Source organism: Phascolarctos cinereus, unplaced genomic scaffold (genome assembly GCF_003287225.1).
Source record: "Phascolarctos cinereus isolate Bilbo 61053 unplaced genomic scaffold, phaCin_HiC Scaffold_726;HRSCAF=1367, whole genome shotgun sequence".
Classification (NCBI taxonomy): Eukaryota; Metazoa; Chordata; class Mammalia; order Diprotodontia; family Phascolarctidae; genus Phascolarctos; species Phascolarctos cinereus.
The window spans coordinates 333239809-333264171 of NW_027556098.1; the positions used below are offsets into that span (position 1 = coordinate 333239809).

General features: G+C 36.8%; 1 protein-coding gene and 1 non-coding gene across 6 annotated transcripts in view; one reads left to right on the forward strand and one right to left on the reverse strand.

Annotated features, from left to right (window-relative positions):
- GRM5 (glutamate metabotropic receptor 5) overlaps positions 1-24363 on the reverse strand; it is a 667058-nt gene that overhangs the window by 328026 nt on the left and 314669 nt on the right. The window lies entirely within an intron of this gene.
- On the forward strand, positions 17564-17694 carry LOC144454694 (U6atac minor spliceosomal RNA). Its single transcript, XR_013483203.1, has one exon. It is a non-coding gene; the product is annotated as a U6atac minor spliceosomal RNA (small nuclear RNA).

Sequence of the window (24363 nt, forward strand, 5' to 3'; positions counted from 1 at the left end):
ACTTAGTAGCTATTTTTCTAGAGTTGTTATGGCTAAAAATTTCATCATCCTGCAGCCTAGGGATGAGCTTTCAAAATTCCAGGAAGCTGGTTATTCCCCGGTACACATACAGTACTTCACACAATCCTTAAATTCTTGTCAGCAGAACAGAACCTCAATCTATAATCAGGAATTTTATTAAGGATGTATTTTACCAGGCACCATGCTGTGTTGTGGATACACTTTTGTATAAAAATGAAAGAAGTCCCTCTCGTCAAGTTGGACAGTCTACTAATTTGACAAAAACAGGTTCACAGATTAAAAGTGCTCTCACTACAGTCAGAAGACCTAGGCTCAAACCCAATCTCTGATGCACACTACCTGTTGGCCTTGCCTCAAAATTGCATTGTAATAGAGTTAGAGCTAAAAAACAAATCCTTAGAGAACATTCAGTCCAATCTCCAAGGCAGCTAGGTGGCACAATGGACAGAGCTCCAAGCCTGGAATTAAAAGGACCAGAGTTCAAATATGGTCTCAGACACTTATTAGCTGTGTGACCCTGGACAACTCACTTACCTCTATTTGTCTCAGTTTCCTCATCTGGAAAATGGCAAGCCACTCTAGTATCTTTACCAAGAAAAACCAAATGGACTCACAAAGAATTAGACATGACTGAAATGCCTGAACGACAACAAAATGCAACTTCCTCTTTTTACAGATCAGAAAACTGAAGCCCAGTAAAAGTTAATGACTTGCCCAAGATCACAGTTTATTAAAAAATGGCAGAGGTGGAATAGGAACCTGAGTTGTTTGACTCCAGAGCCATCATACATCCCATCATATCATGGTGACTATACCTGAATATTTAAAAGAAATACTCCAACCTGTGTACCCCACCTTTATCCCTAGGACATTTCTGGTAGCTGATGCCAATGTGCAGATCTCAAAATAATACTTTGAGTTTAATTTTATCAGTGGCAAGGAATCAGGAATAGAAAACAAAACTTAGAGTCCAGAACATTCAAACCTTAGCTTTTATCTCCATGCTGTTCCAGAAACAAAAGGTGCGATAAGCTATTTTATTTAAAATGTTCACACATTCCTAAGCACAGCATGACCCCAGATAGGTAAAAGGAACCATTCAGAGAGATCATTCAAAAGGGAACAAATAAAGTGGCAGCATATTTAGGACAGATTTTAAAGAAGGTTAAAGAGGTTAAATTTTACGTCACATGAAATATCTATTTAATTATACCTGAAAAGATCTTATCTTTTATTTCTGCACCCTTCCCTTGCCACACACAAATAAAACATAGCTAGCCTGACTCTACTTAGTAATTTTCATAAATTCATAATTATTTTATTTTCTTTTGTAGGAAGGGGGACTTCTGTGGAGGTTTAAGATAATTTCCTTGGAAGTTACTCTAATTTGCCAATATATTGTGTTTCTAAAATAGAGACATTTGACTGCTCAGATTTCAAAACTTATACATTTGCCGTGATGATTAGGTTTCCAGGCCAGCCCTCAAAAGGCATGATGTATCCTAACTAATAGTATTTTAGATTCAACCATTAGATTTATAAAAGTACTGTAGTGACATCTACTCTATGATATCTGGGAAGAATCTATTCAACAACATTCCAAATATTATCCACATTCCATTTGAAGATTTTCATTTATAGGGAATTCATTACATACTATAGCAGCCCATTCCAATTTTGGTACTAATGCATAGAACTTGACATGTAGCCTTATTAACACTTTGAATCCTCATATATGCTAAGGAATGATTTACCATGATGATTTATTAATTTATTTTTGACTGGACCCATGACATGTGGTGCAGAGAAGTCCTTTGTAGGGAATATCAGACACTGATGCAAGTCATAAAATCAAATGTATTCTATAATTTGACAGAGTTTCCTGAGACACTGAGAGATTAGGCAAATTGCCCATATTCACAAAGATAGCAGGCTTCAAAGGCAAGGTTAGAAGCCAAGCCTTCTTGACTCCAAGTTTGAACCTCTATTTACTTTGCCTTTAAATAATCCACATAGAGTCAAATGTGATTATTGCTGCTATGAATGTAAATAGAAATTATTTCTGTTTTGGTCAGAAACCCTGAGGGTCTTCCCTTCCCAGAATGATTTTTTTTAACTAGGTAAAAGAGACCATTCTCTGTCTCATTTCTTACCTAGCCTTAATCACTAAATGGGCATTGCCTCAGTCAACCTTAGACCTGTTAAAGACCTTGGCTTAAAAAAGCCAAGGTCTCTCACTGCATCTAGGGCCATCTCCAGTCGTCCTGATCTATATCTTGCCACTTGTCCCAGATGGCTGTGGAAGAGAAAATCAGGCTGGCAACTTTACACAGCCCTCTCTCACTTAAATCTAATTCACTTGTATGCAATGGCATCACCTCCCTGATGTCATGGTCCTCTTTGAGAATAAAGGGCAAACAACAACCTCTGTGAGTAGTAGTAGGAGCTGCCTCACTGGGGACCCAACTCAAACTGGCCAATTGGGCAATACAGCTTCCTTCCTTCCTTCCTTCCTTCCTTCCTTCCTTCCTTCCTTCCTTCCTTCCTTCCTTCCTTCCTTCCTTCCTTCCTTCCTTCCTTCCTCCCTCCCTCCCTCCCTTCCTTCCCCTTCTCTTCTCTATGTCCACATAGGGTATCATACCCTTACCTGAAGTTGCTCTGCCCAAAGGAATGTATGTAAATTTTGATCCCTGAAAACTCACAAGATATCTTGGGGTTTATGGGCTGTACTTTTTTTTTCTTAGGGGCCATGCCTTAAACCAAATTACTTTGGCTCTCATTGATTGGCCAATAATAGGTTCCTGGCCAAGCCCCATTTGGTTATTGTTTGTGCTCTGATTGGCTCAGAGTGAACGTAAATAACAATTGTTTCTGTTTTGCCCAGAAACCCTGAAAGTCTTTCCTTCCCAGATTGATTTTTTGATTAGAAAAAAGAGATCATTTCTGCCTCATTAATCACTGAATAGGTGTTCCCTCAGTCAAACTGAGACCAGTTAAAAATCTTAGCTTAAAAAGGCCAAAGTCTCCCACAGCATCCAAAGCCATCTCCAGTCATCCTGATCTATAGCTTGCCACTAGATCCAGATGACTCCAGAGGAAAAAGTGAGGCTGGTGATTTTGTACAGCCCTCCTTCACTTAGATACAATTCACTTGTATGTCATGGCATCACCTCCCTGATATTATTGTCCCTTTTAAGAATGAAGGACAAACAACCACAATAATAATTCAATACAAAACAGTTACAACTGGAAATATTTTGGTTGATGAAGTAAAGGTTCAAATGCTAAGATCCTGAACTTTTAAAATGAAATTGATACTGCTCTTGCCCCTTGTATGGACCTTCAGTTTCAAATGAGATGGTACATGTAAATCACTTTGCAAGCCTCCAAAAGCTACAAAATGTTAGTCTTTATTATTATTGTTGTTTATTAATGCGTATTGTTGAGAGTACCCCAATGAGAGAATTCCATCTATCAATGAAGATGGGCAGCTTCCTTTTAATTTACAGACTTAGCATATTGCCTGGACTACTAAGTCCCATGATAAGGATATGGAGCCATCATGTGCCAGAGCTAGGACTCATATCCAGGTCTTTCTGATGCCAAGGTCAGGAATCTCTCTTTTACCCCTTATCTTAAAACAAAGAAAATCATTTAACCAGCAGAATGGCATATCAACTAAGATCACAGGGTTATTGTGATGAATCAACTTTGCAAAGTTTTTGTTATTGTTACTATTATTAACATTATTATTATCATTATTTTAATTTGGACCCATAATTTCACAATTATACTGAACCCCAGTGCTGGAAATTTCCTTCGTTGATGTAGATAGCTTGCTCGTTCACTTGTAACTTACACTTATAACTTACAAACCTTTCAGCATTCTATATTTTCATTGTCATTGTAAAGCCCTGAGTTAAGCACTATAGATTTTGTCTGTATCATAAAAGCTGGATGGCCCAAAGTATTCCCTTCTCACAGAGGTTGTCGTTTGTCCTTCATTCTCGAGGAGGACCATGACATCGGGAAGGTGATGTCATGACATGCAAATAAATTGGATTTAAGTGAGGGAGGGCTGCGCAAAGTCACCAGCCTCACTTTCTCAAGAGCCATCTGGGTCCAGTGGCAAGATATAGATCAAGACGACTGGAGATGGACCTGGAGCTTAATGAAGTATTCTTTCTATGGATAATGCCAGTAGAGATGAGACACTGTCTTGAAATATGGGCTAAAATTGGGGTCAACTCTTTGAAGAAAAATAAACTATGAAGGCATTATTAGTCCAAATATTTACTTATTGACAAGGAGACTGATTTTATCTGTCTACTTTTGTCCCTAGGCAAAACATTATAGGGGAACCAAAATCAGCCATGTTTTATTGCTAATGTCAAGCTTTTAAAGTTGAGATAAATCTACCACATCTCAAACAACTATAAAGCACTGGTCCTTTATTTGATACAAATGCCCACCTCCCCCAATTTTCAGTGGAAGTGGTAAGGAATAATGTTTCTTAATTTAAAATGGGGTTCAACCCTTAGCTTCTTATTGGGCAGTAAGAACATAGTCACTCTTCCCTGGCACTCTATATGTATTATCTATCTTCAAAAAAAATATGGTCCCTGGTCTCAAGGACCTTGCATTCTTAATATGTGTGTGTGGGAGGAATGGGGACAGGGAATACATCATGTAAATAACTAGATATGTACATGTACACAAGTATAAGCTTAAATAGTTTCAGTGGCACCTCGGTTGACCTTTGAAAGAAGACAATAATTCTGACAATTAGAGATGGGGGGCGTGTGATCCAGGTATGACAGGCAGATCTGCCAATCAAAAAATCATAGAATTTTAGAAAAGAAAGGAGGCTTAGAAAGCACCATTTCAAAAACCCCTCATCTTTAGATAAAAAAAAAGCCTCAAGGTGAAGTGCTTGGTCCTAGGTCACAGAGCTCCTTAGTGGCAAAACACAGGTCTCCTAAAGTGGTGTTATTATTATCTTCATTTTAGAGAGGAAGAAAGGATCAAAAGAAGAAAAATGGGTTATCTACTTAAGACCAGAGTCACTTTTCCTTTTTCATATGGTCAGTTTATCTTCTGTAAGAAAGCCCATCTCTAAAGTTTCATTGCAAGATATAAGTGATCCTGGGGGTCTTAAAGGCCCTGCTCACAAAGTGACAACCATATAGAAAGGGTTTGAATATGGAGAAAGTGTTTTGTATGTTTTAAAGTACTAAAGAAATCTATTTTTTTTTTGCCCTGAGCACAGTGAGAAAATCTCTGATTAAACTTCTTTTTACTTTAAACAATTTTCTATTTGTAATTATGCAATTCATTTCAATAAGATATTAGGAGAAGGCTTAGCTTAAGGATTTGTATTGGTCAGATAGAATTATAAGTTACCTCATCAAATGGTAAAGCAAGTCCTTCATGGCTCTGAGGTGGTGGTGGGAATATAATGAATCCCATTATATAGCTATTACACAAGCATACTCAACATTACCTACAGTGGAAACTTCAAAATATCCTCCAAGCTCAGTATTTTCTTAATTTTCTGGTAATCTGGGCCAATAGGGGCCTAGGGATGTCAGCCTATAGAATAGAACAGCATGATATCAAAAATGTGTAATCTTATCAGTCAATGCTGTTGGGAGACAAAAATGAGAATTTCTTTTTTTGAATAGATTAAAGAATGAAGGAAATAGGAACTCTTCATTCCAATAATAATAGCTGTCAATTATCTTTAAGGTTTTGCATATCATATTTCATTTGATCTTTACAACAAACTTGTGAGGTAGGTACTATTATTATTTTTATTTTACAGAGAAGTCTGAGACAAAGTAAGTCACTTGCCTAGAATTGAACAGCTAGAAAGCGTCTGAACTTGGATTTGATCCCAGGTTATCCTCTCTCCAAGCTTTGTGCTTTATCTACTACATCATGGTGATATGGACAGAGACTGACTGAACTTATGATTTCGTTGGTCTAAGGAACCCTTAATTGTAAAACTCCTTCGAGTAGTACAAGCCCACATCTTCTCTGCAATTTCTAGGCTTAGAGATTTGCCTAGAACCCCAAGAGTTTAATTGACTTGTCAAAGGTCAAACAACCACTATCTGGGCAGAGATGAGACTTATACTATGGTCTTCCTGGGTCCATGGTCAGCTCTTTATCCACCACATTATGCTGTCTCTAATTCTAACACGTCCTAGATCTCTCACTACCTAACTGTCTACACTTAGGTAAGCCACTTAATAAAAAACAAAAATGTATGCATTTTCCCCTCGATTGTCTCTGAATGTTTCTTTAAAACAGTAACTTCACGATACTGTATTTTACTGTGATCTCTAAAGTCCTATCTATATAGCTATCTATTAGTCTATTGTTATAATTTAGCAGAGTGAGGGAAGATTTCTGGATAAAAGCCTTTTAAAGTTTTGCTTCCAATGAGCCATATCTACTCAGCCTCCCTGCATACCATATTTTGAGCTGTGTCTAATCTGTATACACAAGCTACTTCAAATACCTTGAGTGAAAGGACTAATTGGTTTCTATCAGCTGTTTGCACCAAGCAAGCAATTGAATCTAAACCCTCTGAATATCTTCTGTCTTAATGCCATTGCCAAGAATGCTATAATCTAAAGGCCAGAGATGTACACAGTCTTAGCCTTATCTTTATATATTTCAGTGATTCACTGTCCTTAAACATTAGTTCCATGGTAATAAAAGAAAGTCAAAATGGATTTAGTCTCCAATCTCAGTTCTTTCCATAATCCACCTTCTCACTTCTTATTCATAAAACATCTATGATATAAAGCTATGTTGATTTAATTCTCTACAAATTTATGCTATCCATCAGTGAGATATAGCAGCAAACTTGCTAATGTGATCTTGGGATGGATTAGGAGTGCTCTTGTTATTCAGTAATGTCCAACTTTTCATGACCCATTTGGAATTTTCTTGTCAAAGATACTGGAGTTGTTTGTCTTTTCCTTCTCCAGCTTGTTTTACAGATGAGGAAACTGAGGCAAATAGGGTTAAGTGATTTGCCTAGGGTCACATAACTAGTAAGTGTCTTAGGCCTGATTTGAACTCCTGAAGATGAGAAATCTATCTTTTAGTAATAAGGAACAGAGTATGTTGGCACCTGGTTTGAGCACAATCATTTTGGAAGGACATTGATAAGTTTCAGAGCATCTGGAGGAGACCAATGGGGATGATTGAGGTCATTGAATTCACTCCATATGAGGATCAGTAGAAAGAAAGGAAGATAGTTAGCTTTGAGAAGACAAACTTTATTTATTTATTTATTTAGGAGGAGAAGGGAAACGATAGTAATATTCATGTGTATGAAAAGGTGTTTTTTTTTAAAACATGGAAGAATGATTACACTTGTTCTCTCTGATCCAAGAGGCAAAAACTAAACATAAATGGCTAATAGTTATAGAGGAAAATTTAAAGCTCAATGTCATGAATTAACAGGGACATGTTAATAGTTGGAATTGGGAGGGAATATTGGCCTTCCCCTTCCTGGAGCTGTTCGTGAAGAGTCTTCAGATGAACACTTATCAAGGAGGTTTTAGAGGGGATTCTTGTGCAAGCATAGGCTGGACTACATAGGCACTGACATCCCTCCTGACTCTGAAATTTGGTAATTATGTAAATCTCTCTGCTTTGGAAAGTCTAGAGTATGGTAAAGAACTCTAAATACTGTCTGTTACCAGCCTCAGGAAAGTCAGAGAATCCTTCCATTAGGTCAAACTTATGTTGATATTTTTTTAAACACAGAAACTCTCAAAACTTATCTTCTGTCCTAGATAGGTTGTGATTTTTGTTGGTGACTGGAGTACCAGAATTGAAAAATCATGGTTTCTCTTAAGTATTAAAGTTGTGGCAAAGTCAAATAAGCTTCATGTACTACAGTGTCATTCTCTCAACTGGAATTTATTTACTAAGTATCTACTAGGATCCAGGTACTATATGCGTGCTGAGGATACTAAGAATGTAAAAACAGTTCCCACCGTCAAGGAGCTCAGTGTAATGGAAGAAACAACATGAAACGAATGGTGTACAAACAAGGTATCTACAAGATAAATTGAGGACAATCTCAGAGATAGGGCACTAAGATTAGCGGCTGGGAAAGGCTTTTGGTAGAAAATGGGAATTTAGCTGAGCCTTGAAGGAAGATAGAGAAACTGAAATCAGAAGATTGGGAAGGAGATTGTTTCAGGAATAAGGGGGAGCCAGGGAAAACATTAAAAGTTGAGAGATGGAGCATTGTGGGTTTTAGTCCTTCAAAACCTTCTGGGATTTTTGCACAAAATAAAATTTATCCAATTCTTAGCCAGTCTGTATTTATATAGTTAATTTTTGGAATCAAAGTGTACAATTAACTGTCATCTATCTGTTATCTAGCATCTGTCTATCTTTATCTATCCATTTATCTATTAATATCTTCTGTTTCTTAAGTCATTATAGTTATCTCAACTCTCTTTCCCCCTCCCCCTTCCAGAGAACCACCTCATATAACAAATAGTATTTTTGGAGAGGAATAAAAATAAATACTATTGACTAACATTGAAAAAAATTGAAAACATGTGCAATGTGTACACCTCCCATGTAAACCTCTCACCTCCAAGAAGGGTGAATTGGGAATGTCCTCTCATATTTCTTCCTTCAAGCAGGATTTTATATTTATCCTTAACAGATCTAAGCTGAATTGATTTGGCCAATTTTTTGAGCCTGTTGAAGCACTTTTGGCTCCTAGTTCTTCAATCTTAAATAGAATATGCACTGCAAGATAGTTGATAAATATACCCTTGAGTTACATTTCTTTCATGACCTTTATATGTCTTGAAGAGAAGAAGCTTGAACCTTTTAGCTCTTCAAATTGACCAGATCCTCATCCATAAATTGAAGGGAACAATACCTGGCCTGCCTACCTCACAGTGATGTGATGAAAACCAAATGAGACATAATGGGTGGGAAGGGCCTCTAAAGGTACCTCTAAAGAGCTATACATGTGATGGGTCAAGCTCATTTTGGATTTTATGAACTGTGTGTGCTTGATAGTTATCACATATAGTTGAATGTTGGAAATGACCTTCATTGTGTCCAGCCATGGTTACTCTGAATCAAGATAAAGCATGCAGTATTTCTGCAAGTATTTCATATTAGTTAAGGCATAATCAAGCTAAAACATTTTGAAAATCCCAGCATTGTAATCTACCTCACTATCTTTCTATAGGGATCTTTTGTGTTGCAACAGCAAATTAGTGGTGAATTCTAAAAAACAAAACAAAAACAAAAAACAAAAATAAACAAACCAAAAATTGTTTTTGCTCTCCTTTTTATTTCCTTTATGTCTATGAGATTGAATGCATATGTCATAAAGGAGAAACATATTTTCCATCCTCTAAAAAGAAGGGGATTGAAGTGTACTTTCAGTACATAGTGTGATTTCCTAGACTAAAATTGATGTTACATTTTTTGATGTCTGTGATCCGAATCTTTACAAAACATGTACAGATAGAAATTTAAAATTTGCTCACTTCAATATAATGGTGTAATTAAGATACTCTGTTCTATAAGAGTAAGAGATGTACTTTTATCATTGACCTCAGAATGAAATTCTGGATAGATATGACCATATTGTTAATCAGCATTTGCCAAGAAATTTAAATATCCCTTTTTCATTATTTAACTTGGTTAATTCAGAATAACAAATCTCTATGAATGCTAAGCCTCTGATCATCGAAAAAAGCACAAGCATATGTGTGTTGTAGGTTGCTGTATTTATTATTTTCCTACTTTACTATAAGATCTGTGAGGGTAAGGACCACATCATCTCTGAACTCTGAACCATTCCCAGTATTTGGCTCAGTATTCTGCACACAGAATACTGTGGTTAATAAAAGTTTAAGGGATGAATAGAATTTAGATCAACAATTAAACTATCTCTAATTATGCTATAGAATCATAATTTGTCAGAACTATTTAGGATGCTTAGAGATCATCTAGCCCTGAGGTGACAAATTTATACCTCAAGGGCAGTGTGAACCAGATTTAAATATAGTTGGCAAATGTTTAATGAAATAAATAAAATTCAGTAAACCACAGATAATGTTAAATATCTAAGTCAACGTGCAGAGAGCAGGGTTAATTTTTATTTGCGTTTAACACCATTGATCTAGCCTAAAACCCCTATTTGAGTGTAGATGAATAATCAACTTCATGCCTTACATAGTATGACAGAATATGAACGTAGATATTATGTGAGTACATATACATTAGCTGGAAGCTAAATTTGGTTATGCTGTATTTGAACTTTCTTTCAGGAGAAAAGAAAAGGGTCATACATACACAAACCAAACAAAAAAAAGATAAAACCTGTTTATATTAAAAACTTAGGTATCATAAACCAAATGATTTCAAAATTATGTTTTGAGTCAATTCACATTTTCTATTGTTTTCTCATAATGTCAGCTGATGAATTTAATAAGAATATTTCACATTTCCAAAGCACTTTAGGGTTTGAAAACTACCTTGCTCTCAACACTTGACTAGATTATATTACAGCTATTTTTGTAAACAGAGATGTAGGCACAGGTTGCCTACAGTGGGAGAACCTTCCCAGGTCAAAGCTGATCCCCCAAATAGCACCATTTTCCTTTTGAGTTAATTGTCACTTTGCCTGACAATCACCCATACTGGCAGAAGAAAGAAACTGGTGGAACAGTTTTTGATTCTATCCCTTGATTATTTTTTTTCCTCTAAACATAATTTCTCTTCTGGCTAATATATGCATGGCTTTACTATACAGTTAATAAGGACATGTGGTAGGGAATCAAAGGAGTGTTCTAAAGCAAAAGCTCCTTTGAGATACAGCTCTCTATCTCTCTGCTCTGGGCTACATTGGATTCAAAGGTTCCTTAGACCTGATTTTGAGCAGAAGCTGCGACAGCAGCAACTTGAGGGTAGCACTATGTCTATAAACTAATGAACGTGACTTCAGAAATAACAAGTAAAAAGTCAGCACAATTACCTCATAGTCCAACCTCATACAAAGATAAATATGTGGGTGCATGAATAAAACTAATATGTATGTGTATGTATGTATGTATGTATGTATGTATGTATGTATACACACACATATATACATGTGTCAACATAAGCATGAGTATTGAACTCACATGGAACATGAATATGGATATTTCTTTATACAGTCATCTGGCAGCTGTCATTTTAGAGCTCTTTATGATTTGTGCATATGTGTGTGTGCATTTGTGTGTGTATATGAGAAAAAGTGCATGTGTGAGTGTGTGTGTGTTTGCAGTTGCTCACATGAATTCTACCTCATAAGGTAATGAACTAAATGAATCCTCATCACTGGAAGCAATTAGGCAGAAACTTGATATCTATTTGCAGAAGAGATAAAATTACATATGTGTTTTGGGGAAAATATAATTAATATTAATTATTAATAATTAATATCACAGCAATAGTAATATTAATATAATTAATACGTAATTAACATATTACATTAACATATGTGCCTGGTACACAGTGGGCATTTAATAAATACTTGCCTCTCCCCTCCATATAGGAAGGCATTTTTTTGGGGGGTGAGGGGTTGGCAATGGGGTTAAGTGACTTGCCCAGGGTCACACAGCTAGTATATGATATGTAATTCATATTGAGACCTTGTCATAGTGTATAGAGAGCCTACTTGAGGCCAAGAAGCACAGGGTTCAAGTTCCACTTCAGACACATAAAGTCTGTATGATCCTAGGCAAATTACTTAATCTCTTACTGCTCTGGCCAATTCTTTAAGATTCTGTTTAAATTGTAGAGAAAGTAATGATCTACAGAGAGATTTTCCTCATCAGGGAGTTGCAAATATTAATGAAATTCCAGGTCCAATCTCCTTCTTTATCTTTATCCCTGTGTGTGCACGTGTGTATATGTATGTATATACATGAGTATATGCATTGTGATGTTATGTGTGATTGTGTTATATATGTATGTGTATCTATGTATCTATGTGTATATGTATATATACAAACACATACATAAACACCACGCTCCCCTCCCTGTATACCTCTTGGTTTTTTAGATTTAAATGTTTCCCTTAGTCCCTCTTCGTGTGATTATATGACCTTGGAGAAGTCACAACTTTTTTTGCTTTTAGTCTCCTCATATGTAAAAGGAGGATATTAGACTACACAAAGTTCCAGCTCCAATCCTATGGCTGCTAGAGCATCTTAGTATAGCTTATATATGGTACATAACACACCCACACATAATACATACATGTATATAATTATTGTCACTGCCAATGTTTTTGTATAACTCATTGCCCCAAATTTCTGTGCAGGTTGGCTTTTCCAGTCCAGGATTCCAACCATCCTTAGCCACATTTGATATCCACAGATGGTCCCTTGGCTGCCTCTAATCAAGCCCATTTGTCAGGCAAATATCATGCCCACTCTGTTGCTTGGTTTCTTTTCGGAAGATTCCTGGGTGCCAGATGAACACAGGTGTGAAGGGGCAGCCAGCACAGAGCTCAGATCTATTTCTTGGGAATCACGTCCTGCCACTAAGAAGGAACTGGCACCCAAAAAGCTGCATGCCTTTTGTTTAATGACACCTGTTGAAATCTACTTGCCAACAAAACCGCTATTCCCTGTTGAGTCTAGGAGTTAGCGGCACATGAGGCTGCCAGCAACCTGGTTATATGACAGCAGGTGACTGGGAATCACGTTAACACAGCCTTAGCTTAGGATGACATGTGATTCTCAAAATCTTCCTTGTGATCTGCCTCCCCTGGAAAACACTTTGTACTGATGACCTTTCAATTATTAACTTTAGTAGCAGCAGTTGTCTTATTATGAATAACAGTAATATCAGGTATTGAGTTCATGGGGAACATGAATTTTTATTTACATATTCATATAATGCCAGATGTCACTTTAAAATTCTATGATCTGCATGTGTGTATGTGTATGTACTTGCACATCCTACACCATGAAGTAATGAATTCCTTGTCACTGGAGGTAATCAAGCAGAAACAGATTGCCCACTTGTGGGATATAATATCACCATCACCATTGTATCAACGTATAGATCTTGTTTCCACTATCAGCACAGAATAAGATTATAGAATTTGGAGTAGGAAAGAGCTTTAGAATATTCACTTCATTTTCTTCAGTTGATAGAAGGGGAAACTGAGTCCCAGACTAGGGAAATTATTTGCCGAAGATCATAAATGTAACAAGCAGCAGGATGGGGATTTGAATCAAAATTCCCTGACTCCAAATCTGTTTTATATAAACAGGCTTATAATTCATTCTACTTATATTGTTTATTTTTAAAATATTTCATTTTGGGGGATCCTGTAGTGAACAGATGGCCTATATGCGGTAATATTTTGCTACATCATCATATACTCAGCATGTGATATACCCCTTAGTAATATTAAAAATAACATCACTTGATATTTGTGTTTTGTTTGATACATTTATATGTGTAATTTTATTTGAGGCCAAGAACATTCCTCTGATGCCCTCAGAGGCAGCTGGTGGTGCAGCGGACAGAGCATTTCATCAACAGTCAGGAAGATTTGAGTTTAGATCTATCTCCACCATTTACTAGCTGTATGACTCTGGGAAAGTCATTTAACCTCTGTTTGCCTCAGTTTCCTTAACTGTAAAATATGGATAATAAAGGCACCTACTCCACAAGGATTTTGTATGAGATAATAAATGTAAGTGCTTAGCAAAGTGCCTGGTACACAGTGGGCATTTAATAAATACTTGCTTCTCCCCTCCATATAGGAAGGCATTTTTTTTTGGGGGGGAGGGGTTGGCAATGGGGTTAAGTGACTTGCCCAGGGTCACACAGCTAGTAAGTGATATGTGTCGGAGTCTGGATTTGAACTCAGGTCCTCCTGAATCCAGGGCTAGTGCTCTATCCACTGCTGCACTTAGCTGCCCCCAGTAGGAAGGCATTGTTGTCACCATTTTACTAATAAGGAAACTAAAGCTTAGATAGATGAAACAATTTGACCAAGGTAACAAAATGAGTTAATTAGCACAATGCTCAAATATAGGTATTCTCATCCCAGAACAGGTTCTCAGTGAGTACTTGCTGAATGAAATTTAACATTCAATTGTATGTTTGCTCCCTTCACACCACCTCTCAGAGACCGAAAAGGACGTGGGCACCACCTAGACCAATCCGCTTATTGAACAGGTGAAACCGAGACCCAGTTTGACCTTCCCAAATGGTTACATGGGTGATAGTCTAGATTTAAGCCAGTACTTTTAATTCCAATTTTTGCTCCCCACCTCCCACCCCTGCTACGTCTCCTTTATCTGATACTTTAAGGCCTTTCATTTCAACATGTAGTTATTTAGTTAGGTATTCGGTACTTAGTTAATGTACAGGTTAAGATAGCTTGAAAAGCCAGAAAACTCCCATGTTGAATAGACTTTCCAAAGCAGCTCAGAGCAAGGAGGCCCATCACGTTTTCGTATTTACTGGATCTTGACTAATTAATTAAGTCTGAGGTTGCTTCTTGCTCCACACTTCCCACCTGCTGTCCCTTCCCCAGGTGTTCACAGATGGCTGTCTTGCTGAACGACCCTGACTATATCTGGTAACTGGTTCTTGACTATCCTTCCTTATAGTCTGCACTTTCTTCTCCCACCCCTCACACTTTCCTCTCTCGTTAACAGAGACTGATTCACAGTGGAAACATCCAAAATAATGCAGACGGGATGAGGAATTATTTTTGGTTGATAGTCCAAAAAATAATTTAGCTAACAGTGCTGCTTTATGGGGATCCAGGCAATTTTTTTTAACCAATCTCAATTTAAAATTCAACTGTGAAATGGGGATAATAGAATAACATATTATAAATATTTCTATTAACCTCAAATTTTCTAAGCATTACTTGTGCAAGGACTTTTGCCAGACACTAGAAAAGACAAACGGGCAGCTAGGTGGTACAGTAGATAGAGCTAGGATAGTGGCTAGGATAGGCACAACGTATAAGACTAGGATGGGTGCAGTGGTCTGAGTTCAAATACAGTCTCAGACACTAGCTGTGTGACCCTGGGCAATCCAATTAACCCTGGTTGACTCAGTTCCCTCATTTGGAAAGTGAGCTAAAGAAGGAAATGGAAAACCATGCCAAGAAAACCACAAATGAACTCATGAAGAGTCAGACATGACTGAACAATAAAAGACAAAAAGATAAATAAACAGAATGAATCAATCAAGAGGAATAGAAACTAGACCTGCGATTTCATTAGTGTAGCAAACTGCCAGGTGAGGAAAGTTGATCTGTTGATGAAGGTCAGCCCCTTCTCTGAAATTCATAGTCTTAGAGCTGCTTGGGGCATAGAGAAATCGTGACTTGTGCAGGGTCACACCGACAATTTTTATCAGAAGTGGGACTTGAATCCCAGTCTTCCTAGATTTAAGGTAGGTTCTTTATCTTCTTTGTCATGATGAAGTCCTAGCCTTTATGGAGCCAAAATTCATCTGGTGGATATGTATAAACAGATAAATTAACATAATAAACATGAGAAAAGGAATAACACTGAGAACTAGAGGGATCCAGAAAGGTTTTCAGGAGGAATTGGCCCCCGAGGTCAGTCTTGAAGAAAGCTACCATTCTAAGACGGTTTAAGGTAATGAGGAAGGCACTGCAGGAATGGAGCACAGCCTGAGCAAAAGGACAGAAATAGGAACCAGAGGGCTGAATTCGGGAATGACCAGTTAGGCGAGTATGGCTGAAATATAAGGCAAAAGAAAAGGAGTTTAGTGAAACAAATCAATAATTGCAGCCTGGAACCAGATTGTGAAGGGCTTTAAATAATAAGCAAAGGAGTTTAAATTTAATCTGAGAGTCAATAAAGAGGAACTGAAGATTTTTGAGCAGGAGAACAACATGGTGCAATGAATGCTTTCCTTTGCCTTTGCTCCAGGAGGTTAGAGCTACTAAGTTATGAGTCCTCTTAGACACAGAAAGGAAAGGTGTCTCCCTCTGGCCATCTTCCATATGCTCTGCTCCCTTATGGCTTATACTTGGATAAAAGAAAATCATATAATTATAGATTCATAACACCTCAGATTGGATATTCCCTCAGAGTTCATTTAATCCAACCTGTATTCGTCTTTACAGATTAATGGTCGTCTGTCATCTGTTTGAAGACTTCAATGATAGGAAATTAACTATTTTGAGGCAGTTCATTTTCTTTCAGCCAGCTTTAATCATTTGAACATTTTCTCTTACATCAAACCTAAATTTACTACATTGTAACTCAAAGCCATTGCTTCTAGTTCCATCTTCTATGTCTAAGCAGAAAAGTCTAACTTCTCTTCCACACAATGCTTGTAATATTTATAGCTATCCTGTACCCCCTAATTCCTCTCTTCTACAGGCCAAATATACCCATCTCTTCTAATATATGTATAATAATATTTCAGATATACACACACACACATATAATATACATACATACACAGAGAGAGAGATCTGATATATTATTACACATATATATGGACTTGAGCCTTGAGCTCTCTCACCATTTCAGTAAGTCTTCTTTGGATATACTCAGGCTTTACAAGGACCATCCTAGAATGTAGTCCCCAGAAATAGACACCTTACTCCCAGTAAAGTGTAAAGAAACCAAAGTACTGAACATTTCCCTACACCAGCTACTCTTAGCATGGGAAAAAATGACTAAGTTGTATGACCCTGAGCAAGTCATTTAGCCATTCTAGACCTCAGTTTAATTACCTACAAAATAGTGCAACTAAAGTACTTACCTCACAGAATTCTTCTAAAGATCAAATGAGATGATCTTGTATAAAGTGCTTCACAAACATTTAAGTGTTATATAAATACCAGCTATTATTTCATCACTGCCTTCATTATAGATGCTATATTTTTATTCATGTAGGCTATTTTCTTGGCTGCCATGAATAACTTGCCACAAGAAAATCAACATATATATTTAGAAAAACTCCCAGCTACCAACAATAGCACTCTCACATTCTGGCTTACTGAGGAAAATCCTACTGAATCCAATTCAGTTCTACAAATATTGATTAAGTGCTCTATCAATGGACACCATTTCTCTTTCCACACTAATGCCAAGCCAAAACTGAGGGGATGACAGAGAAAGGGAGACTGAAGAGAAGAACTGGAAAGGGTTAAATACATGACTGTTATTTCTGCTGTCAATAAATCTGAGGCTGAGGGTGGGGAAACTATTTAAAAGTGCATTTTTGTAATGATTTAAAGAAGTGTGAGAAATATGGCCATTCAGATAGTGGCATGATAACTGGCCTTCCTTCTGCCTTGGCTCTAAGTTATCTCCCTTAAAAGCACATAGATTTAGTGATCACTCTAGTAAGAAAGGACCTTAAAGATCAGACAGTCTAAAACTCTCATTTTGATATTTAGTAATTCAGTAAAAGCCCACATGCTATACACAGAGGAGCAGCACAAACTAGAGAGCCACTGTAGGCATTATATAAAAGGAAGAAAGGTTAGCACTCCACTTGATAAGGATGAAATGGATGACCTATTGACCTTTAATTACACACACACAAGTGCATATACATACACAATATTCATGTACATACACATACATTCATGAATATATACACACAGTATACATATGTATAGACACATGCACACACATATTTAAGCCATTGCTGCACATATTGTGAAACCTAACCATGTTTTTCTATATTACTCCCCTCTTGACAGAGAGGAGATAGAGTAAAGACACAGAATAAGACATATATTTGTGGACATGGTCAATAAAGGATTTTGTTTTGCTTTTCTATACATATTTGTTACAAGAGTTTTTAATTTACGGGTTTTTTTAATTGAGAAGATGAGAGAAAAGTAAAATGCTTGTTAACTGAAAACCAAAATAAAATGAAAAATTTAAAAAGGAAAGCCAGCGCAATAGCCATCTTGCTGAATCTTGACATTTTTCATGTACCCTTCCCCCTCTGCTTTTCTTCTCCTGCTTGGAATGAAAACAGATTTAAAATGGGAAATAACACAGCTCATCCATGTACAGCTGTTGTAGGGAAATGCTTGGTTTTTATTTGCATTTGCTGCTGAGCTGTGCTTGCCTAGGGAAAAAAAAAAAACCTTGCCAAGTATGCTGTTTGATATAGGAAGTGAAAGGACTCAATAACTATGTGTCAGGCAATTGGGATGCTGTAGGGCTGAGGGGAAGAGAAGCAGGTGCTATCATTTGCAAAGCAAGATTCCCACCTGCATCTCACTGTTATGGGGGCAGCTGGGAAGTATTATAGAATTAAAATTGAATGATGGAAGGAACCATAGAAACCAATGAGTTCAACTTCCACCTTTATCTCAGGAAACTGAGGCCTGATCCTCCCGGGAGGATAAGTGACTTGCTCAGGGTCACACAGTATATATCTGAAACAGGATGGAAACCTAGGTCTTCCTCACTCCAAATCCAACAATCTATCTCATTTGCTCCCTCTAAAAGGGGAATGATTAATTGTAATTTTGCAGGAGATATTTACAGGCTTCAAGAAGTTTCATTATGTGAGAGCAGGGATTATTTCATTTTTTGTCTTTGTTATCAGAGGTACTTAGTGAATATTTATTATTTGTTTAACTGATCAACCAACCTACAGACTCCTTTAGATAGTAGTTAAGTTCTTCCATGCATCCAAAACTTAATGTTTCTCCAAGGGAAAAAAAAATAGAGTAAATACGAATTGTACTTTAACAACTCATTTGCAGGTACTAGATGTCTCTTGCAATATATGAAATCCTACATTATCTTGAAACTTGCCTCTCACACTGCTCATTGCAAAAGGTACTTGTACTTATATATGTAATGTAATATGACCCAAACCAGGTCTACTGTAGTAATACACATACTAAAAGGTTTGGAATAATCCAGGAATGCTTTAGAAGGTTCAGTATTCTCTGGTCACTTAAATATGGTGCTAACTTGACCCTCTTTTCTATTACAAAGTTGGCCCTGAAGACCTGTGGACTGATGTCTCTTTACTTCCTTTCTCCTTAAGGAACTCACAAGTTTTAGCCATGATCCCGTTTTGCTCAAACCTGTGAACATCAACAGTGTGACCCTTACCTGGACAAGAAGTACATTTATATCTATCTTCACATAGAACAGTTATAGTCTCTCAACTAGGTGCTAAGCTTTATGAGGGCAGAATGATAAAAATAAAACATTTTTCTATCACTTATAACATCTAGAAAATATTATTTGTATTGAGAATAATTCTAAAACTTCGATATGTTTATTTATAATCTCATGATTTGAGTCAATGCACATCTTGGCCCTTTCATGCCCCATGAAACTTGTAGCCAAGTCATCTATAAATCCACCGCAGGAGCCCCAGTAAAAAATAATATCCATACAGTGAGTCCGTTGTCAGTCTTTGGGGAAGAGGCAGCCCTTTTCTTTGATACACCAATCCTGTACTCATACCCCAGATCCCATCTCCTTCACTCCCCTTCAGCTGCTGACTCTGTTCAACCCCTACCCCATTCTTAGTCTCTTGTTGACCATTCCCTAACTGACCTGTTACCTAAAAAAAAGCATTTCAAAATCTCTTCCATTCTTAAAAAAACTTTCACTTGACTTTGACATGTCCTTGGATCATCCAGTACCCGCTTCTCATGACCTCTTGACTGAACTGCTATAACTTCTGCAGTTTCGGTGCCCCTGCCTCTCCAGCCTTGTCCCACTCCAATCCATTCTCCATACAGCTACTAGAGAAGACCTCTGAGGCCATCATCTACCTTTCCTTCTTTTCACAATCAAACTCCTAGAAGAAGCCTTCTGCCTTCCACTTCTGTTTCCTCCCCATCCACTAACTTCTTAATTCTCAGCCATCTGGCTCCCAGCCTCACCACTTGACTGAAAGTGGCCTTAGCAAGACCACTGATGATACCTTAAAAGTCAAATTCAATGCCATTTTTTAAATACTCATGCTTCTTAACCAGTCTCAGCATTTGACTCTATATTGGCTTATCCCTCCTGGATATGCTCTCTTCTCTAAGTTTTTAGGACACTCTTCTCTCCTTATTTTTCTCCTACTTCTCTGACTGGATTTTCTTTAAGGGATCATTATCTATGCCATACTAAATAACTATATGTGTATTCTGTCCTTGACCCTCTTCTCACTCAACATTTTCTTTCCTGGTGATCTCATTTGTTCCCATGATTTTAATGATTTATTCTATACAGATTTATCTGAATTCTGTATATCCTTCCTCATGTCATAAGGTCATCAGCCCCATCAGCTCCTTATGATCTCTTGTCTGTACTGCTATAATACCTGCTGTTTTGGTCTCCCTATCTCTAACCTCTACGCCATCCAATCTATTCTCCATACAGCCAAATTGTTATTCCTAAAGCATGGGGCTGACTGCAAAAGAAAGTTTAGTGGCTCTCTATAGATCATAAGGGCAGCTAAGTGCCACAACTGGAAAGAGGGAACAACAACAATAAAATTGACACTGAGATAAGATACAAATGCCCCATGCAGTATTTAAAGTCCTTTACAATTCGGCTCTTATCAGTTTCTCTGTATTTATTTCTTACACCCTCTACCTTCCAACCAAATGGGCCTTGTTGTTCTTTTCTGAACATGCTATTTCGCTTTCCACCTTTTCGCCTTTCTTCAGTTTCCTTCTCACGCCCAGAGTGTTCTCTCTCCAAATCCCCTTGGAATCTCTAGATCCCTTCAAGGCTTATCTCAAGTGCTGCTTCCTACCAAAAAGCAAAAAATCTTTGCTGAATCCACCCCACCCCTAACCACATTTTTAGCACATCATTGCACACACCAAAGATTACTCTGTATTTGTTTATATGCACATACAATGGAGGGGTAACTTTCCTTTATGCATCAGCATAAAGGTTTCAACTCCAGTGAACATCATATCCCCATATCTAGTCCCCTTGGTGCCCTGCCACTTTTACAGTTTCCTTTTGTGGATTGTATTCCTCCATTAGATTGCAAACTCCTTGAGGACAGTAATGTTTTTTTTTCTTATTTGTATCCTCAGAGTTTTAAGCACAGTGCCTGGCCCATAACTGGAGTTTGATAAATATTTATTGAATTAGATTGAACTTACATCTTATTTCTTCCAAGTAGCATATGAAGCACTTTAGGGGAGGGACTGTTTTCATGTAATACATATTTTTATTTTTTTGTCCTCAGTGCTTAGTATAGTACCCGGCGTATTAGAAGCCCTTAATAAAAACCTGTTGAATTAATCAAAACTGGCATTTTATTCTGGCCACCATTTTACTTCTACTTTTCAAAAAGTGAAGAAAACCGCACAGGGATAGGATAAGGCCACAAGTTTTAACCTTTAAAGCAGAATGTTATGGGTACCTTACCTTTAAACAAGTTGGTCAAATCAACAGTGGTTTAATTAAGTGGTTACAAATTAAGTTTTAGATCTTTAAGGTAGCAGTGTATAATTTTAGAGTTTTATTTCTTTAAAAGATATTAGTCCTTTCCTGTTGCATAAAATAAGTGTCTCAGTTTGGACTGAGATTTGGGATTTTATTTGTCCAGGTCGCTATGGCATTAGGAAATGAAATCTCTAGGCAAACCCCTTAGAATTTCTGTTCACTAAGAGCAGGCCTCGTTTCTCTTTTAGAACTACCCATAATGTGAGGCAAGTCCATAAAACCAGATTAGGGGATAAAGCACCTTCTATTTTAGCCTAAATTAATCTTTGTCATGTGTTTGAAACATTTAATAGCTGTTCCTCTGACTTAATCCCTTTAGGTAAATTTTCTACCCACAATATATAGCTGTAAGTTGATAAAACATTACCTGGAAGTAGAAAACCCAGAATGTTTTAATTCTCAGTCACCAATTTTACAAAACTGTTCTCAGCAACTTTTTAAGATTTGTAAAATCATAAGTAATTTTATGCACCATGCTCATTGTGGCAAAAAAAATAGTGAAAGAACTCAATTGGCAACGTTATTCAAAGCACCAGAAATATTCCCTATTTATTTTGCGGAGCCCTAGAGTGTAAGTGGAGTGTATAGGACAATCTTTCTATTTAAGCTTAAACTTGTATGCAGTAAGTTGGGTTACTTAGTAATATAAAATTATAATTACATCCCCTGGTAATTAATGATCATCAAATACATTCATGAAAAAGTTATACAATTCCTTAAAGTCTTGTTCATCTCATCTCTACCTATACACTACACTGTGTTTCAATACATCATTTTGTACAGACACAGCTTTTTCTTTAAAGTTCCTAACATGTTATTTTACAACTCCTTTCTAAAGAAGCTATGATAGCATTATTGTTGTTGTTCAGTTATGTCCAAATCTTCATGACTCAGTAGACCCTATTATTCATGGGGTTTTTGCTGGCAAAGATACTGGAGTGGTTTGCCATTTCCTTCTCTGGTAGATTAAGGCAAAGAGGTTAAGTGACTTGTGTAGGGGCTGGATTTGAACTCAGGTTTTCTTAGCTCCAGAACACCTCTCTATCTGACCTCTTATGAGCAAGTGAAATGAATCAGAAGTTTCTAGTCTCCAGAAAGGACAAAGAGGCAGTATAGCACGGTGAAAAGCATGCTGAATTTGCAGGGATCTGAATTAAAATTCCAACTCTGTTACTTACTATCCATAGGACCTGGGCTAAGTCACCTAACCTCTCACTTGCTTGTCTGTTTTCCCATTTGAAAAGTGTGACAGTCAGTCTAAGTGACCTTTGATGTCCCTTCTACCCCTAATTCTACAGTTCTATCAAAGGACATATGTTCAAGATACTATAAAAAAAAGTTTTTGAAAGTCCCTTTTAAAAAGGGATCTTACTGGTTATCTTCATAACAACCAAAGCTTGCAGATGGAAAGAGAAATTCAATTAGTCATCAAGTCAGCCTTCAGGCTGTTTATGATAAGTACCTATGATGTGAAAAATATTGTCCCAACTATATTAACAATGTCATTTGATGATATATATTATTTGCCTCAGCAATAAAATTACTGCATATATATCTAGGGAAGTTGATTATGGAGAGAAAATGCATATGTACAGAAATATGTATAGCAACATTTTTGTGGTAGTAAAGAATCAGAAAAAAATGGTTTTGGCAAATGACAACTAATTTTAGTTTATGATTGTAACTTCACATTATTGTATCTCAAGCAATGACAAATATGAAGAATTTAGAGAATCTCAGTAAGACGCAAACTGATGCAGAGGACTACATGCAGGAAAACAAAGAAACAAACAATTCACATAATAATTACCACAGTATAAAAGAAAACAATATGGATTGTTATGATCAGTGGAGTGATCAAACGACTTTGAATACCTGGTAGGGAAGCATGACTCTCTCATTTTGGTGAAGAGGTGGCAGTCTTTAGGTAGAGAATGAGGCCTCCATTGTGAGACATTGCCAATATGTTGATTTGTTTTACTTTACTATAATTCTTTTTTATACCATAGGATTCTGGGTGTTGTGAGGTGGTAGGTGCATTATTGTAAAAGTGTGGAAATACAAAGAAAATGATAATTGCACATGCATATATAACCATATATTTAAACATATTGATATTTATGTACATATATATATATATATATATATATATATATATATATATATATACACTTAAAATCGTATCTAAACTTACATATGAGTTTAAATGTTTTTAAATGTATCATCCCAGATGGCAAGTGCCTGAACCCATAGCTTTACCAGAATGGCAGAATCAGAAAGGGGAATGTCTTGACATGGTATGTTAACTATCCCATTATAATGATGACACAATAGAACATAGTCAGTTTTCTTTTTCTTCTTCATGAAAATATAATCATAATGATAACAAGTTTAATTGTTCATATTTCTATAGTCCTTTATAATTTACAAAACAATTTACCAAATTTTTTGGGTAGGTCATGCAAAGATTTTTATACCTACTTTACTTATGAGGACATTGAGATGTAAAGAGACTAATTTATTTGTCTAATGGTATTCAGATATTAAGCATCATGATCAGGCCTCAGACTCAAGTTTTCTGACTCTAAGTTCAATGGTCTTTCCATTTGAGCATTCTATTATAATTCAGACTTGCAACTGGGGCAGGGCATGTGCATCTTTGACTAGGGAACTGCGATTTCAAAGTGCATAACTTTGAAATAATTATTTTTAAAGACTGACAAGGGGTTGACAGCATGTACTCCCTGATCACTACAGAACGGAATGAGCCCAGAATGCTTAGTTAATGAGATAGTTAGATACTATGGAAAGCTAC